The sequence below is a fragment of the Rhinopithecus roxellana genome, chromosome 15, assembly GCF_007565055.1.
Source record: "Rhinopithecus roxellana isolate Shanxi Qingling chromosome 15, ASM756505v1, whole genome shotgun sequence".
Taxonomy (NCBI): Eukaryota; Metazoa; Chordata; class Mammalia; order Primates; family Cercopithecidae; genus Rhinopithecus; species Rhinopithecus roxellana.
The window spans coordinates 124,353,332-124,356,842 of NC_044563.1; positions in this window are offsets into that span (position 1 = coordinate 124,353,332).

Consider the following 3,511-nt stretch of genomic DNA (forward strand, 5'->3'; position numbering starts at 1 on the left):
GCAACACATTCCTCATTTGGGTGTGTTACTCCAGCGCATTTATCGAGTAACCTGAAAGGCTTCAGTTTTGAGTGGGGTCAGGAGAAGGCTCTGCAACAGGTCCAGGCTGCTGTGCAAGCTGCTCTGCCACTTGGGTCATATGACCTGGTAGATCCAATGGTGCTTGAGGCATCAGTGGCAGATGGGGATGCTGTTTGGAGCCTTTGGCAGGCACCCATAGGTGAACCACAGTGGAGGCCTCTAGGATTTTATAGCAAAGCTCTGCTATCTTCTGCAGATAACTACTCTCCTTTTGGCCTATCGCTGGGCTTTGGTGGAAACTGAATATTTGACTATTGGTCATCAAGTCACCATGCGACCTGAACTGCCTCTCATTAACTGGATGCTTTCTGACCCATCTAACTATAAAGTGTGTTGTGCACAGCAGCATTCCATCATCAAATGGAAGTGGTACATACGTGATCGGGTTCAAGCAGGTCCTGAAGGCACAGGTAAGTTATATGCAGAAGTGGCTCAAATGCCCATGGGTCTTCACTCCTGCCACCCTCCCTTCTCTTCCCCAGCCTGCACCGATGGCTTCATGGGGAGTTCCCTATGATCAGTTGATAGAGGAAGAGAAGACTAGGGCCTGGTTCACAGATGGCTCTGCATGATATGCAGGCACCACCCGGAAGTGGACAGCTGCAGCACTACAGCCCCTTTCCAGGACATCCCTAAAGGACAGCAGTGAAGGGAAATCTTCCCAGTGGGCGGAACTTCGAGCAGTGCACCTGGTTGCGCACTTTGCAGGGAAGGAGAAATGGCCTGGTGTGTGATTACATACTGATTCATGGGCTGTAGCCAATGGTTTGGCTGGATGGTCAGGGACTTGGAAGAAGCATGATTGGAAAATTGGTGGTAAAGAAACTTGGGGAAGGGGTATGTGAATGGACCTCTCTGAGTGGTCAAAAACCATGAGGATATTTGTATCCCATGTGAGTGCTCACCAACAGATGACCTCAGCAGAGGAGGTATTTTAATAATCAAGTGGATAGGATGACCCGTTCTATGGACACCACTCAGTATCTTTCCCCAGCCACCCCTGTCATCGCCCAATGGGCCCATGAACAAAGCGGCCATGGTGGCAGAGATGGAGGTTACGCATGGGCTCAGCAACATGGACTTCCACTCACCAAGGCTGACCTGGCTATGGCCACTGCTGAGTGCCCAATTTGCCCCCAGCAGAGACCAACACTGAGCCCTCGATATGGCACCATTACTCAGGATGATCAGCCAGCTACCTGGTGGCAGGATGATTATATTGGACCTCTTGCATCATGGAAAGGGCAGAGGTCTGTCCTCACTGGAATAGACACTTACTCTAGATATAGGTTTGCCTATCCTGCACGCAATGCTTCTGCCAAGACTACCATCCATGGACTCATGGAATGCCTTATCCACCATCATGGTATATCACATAGCATTGCCTCTGACCAAGGCACTCACTTTACGGCTAAAGAAGTGCGGCAATGGGCTCATGCTCATGGAATTCGCTGGTCTTACCATGTTCCCTATCGTCCTGAAGCAGCTGGATTGACAGAATGGTGGAATAGCCTTTTGAAGTCACAATTACAATGCCAACCAGGTGACAATACTTTGCAGGGCTGGGGCAAAGTTCTCTAGAAGGCCATGTGTGCTCTGAATCAGCATCCAGTATATGGTACTGTTTCTCCCATAGCCAGGATTCACGGGTCCAGGAATCGAAGGGTGGAAGTGGAAGTGGCACCACTCACCATCACCCCTAGTGATTCACTAGCAAAATTTTTGCTTCCTGTTCCTGCAACATTACGTTCTGCTGGCCTGGAGGTCTTAGTTCCAGAGGGAGGAACACTGCCACCAGGAGACATAACAATGATTCCATTAAATTGGAAGTTAAGATTGCCACCTGGACACTTTGGGCTTCTCCTACCTTTAAGTCCACAGGTTAAGAAGGGAGTTACAGTGTTGGCTGGGGTGATTGACCCGGTCAACATTTTTCATCAAGATGAAATCAGTCTACTACTCCGCAATAGTGGTGAGGAAGAGTAGGCATGGAATACGGGAAATCCATTAGGGCATCTCTTAGTATTAACATGCCCTGTGATTAAGGTCAATGAGAAACTACAACAGCCCAATCCAGGAAGGACTGCAAATGGCCCAGACCCCTCAGGAATGAAGGTTTGGGTCACTCCACCAGGGAAAAAAAACACAACCTGCTGAGGTGCTTGCTAAAGGCAAAGGGATTACAGAATTAGTAGGAGAAGAAGGAAGTCATCAATACCAGCTATGACCACGTGACCAACTGCAGAAATGGGGACTGAAATTGTCGTAAGTATTTCCTCCTTTTTTTTGAGATGGAATCTTGCTCTGTTGCCCAGGGCTGGAGTGCAATGGTGCGATCTCAGCTCACTGCAACCTCTGCCTCCTGGGTTCAAGAGATTCTCCTACCTCAGCCTCCCAAGTAGCTGGGATTACAGATATGTGCCATCATGCCAGGCTAATTTTGTATTTTTAGTAGAGATAGGGTTTCACCATGTTGGTCAGGCTGGTCTCGAACTCCTGACCTCGGGTGATATGCACACCTCGCCTCCCAAAGTGCTGCAATTACAGGCTTGAGCCATCATGCCCGGCCATTTCCTCCTTCTTTTGCAAAAAACATGTTTGTGCATGTATATATTTTTTAAAATCTTTATTTTATTTCCTTTTCCTTTATCATGTGACAAAATTTATTGACTTCATATCAGCTTTTAAGTATTGTTAACTTTATGTAATAGTATTTGAGTTGGGGATTGTTGCATTTACAGTTGTACGAAGGATAGTTGTATTATGTTGGGCATAATTATGACCTTAATACCTGGGTGATGAAATAATCTGTACGACAAACCCTCATGACACCTAAGTAATAAACCTGCACGTGTAACCCTGAACTTAAAAGTTAAAAAAAAAAAAAAAAAGTGTTGAATGACACAGGGTTCGAAGCTTCTTGCCTACACAGCTTGCTTGTGCCTACAATCTAGCTTGTGCTTGATCCTGGATGTACCACTTCTATCTCCTGAAATAGAGTTGCTGTGCTTGGTGGCTCTGATGGAAACCAACTGACGAAGGGCAAGTGTAGCCCTGTGATCGTTTGGTGCTTCATGGTCAGGCTTTTCACCTCTCTCAGTGCCCAGTATCATGCTAATAGCTTTTCTTAAGTCATATAATTCTCTACTATGGATAGAATGACTATGATCCAGAAACCTAGGGCTGCTTATGATTCTCCCATTCGGTCTTGCCATAAACTCCATTGGGGGTCTTTCCCTGCCGCCGACACGTTTAATGCTATAGGATCGGCTGGTTGTTTGGTTCAAGCAGCAAGGCCCCTTGCACGACAACACAGACCTGCTTCAGAGCCCTTTCCTTTTCTAGAAACCTGGTACATGGGTAAAGCAGCATTACCTGATTGGACTAATTTGCCTTCAGAATCTGAAGAGAGCTAAGATTTGTTCTTCCT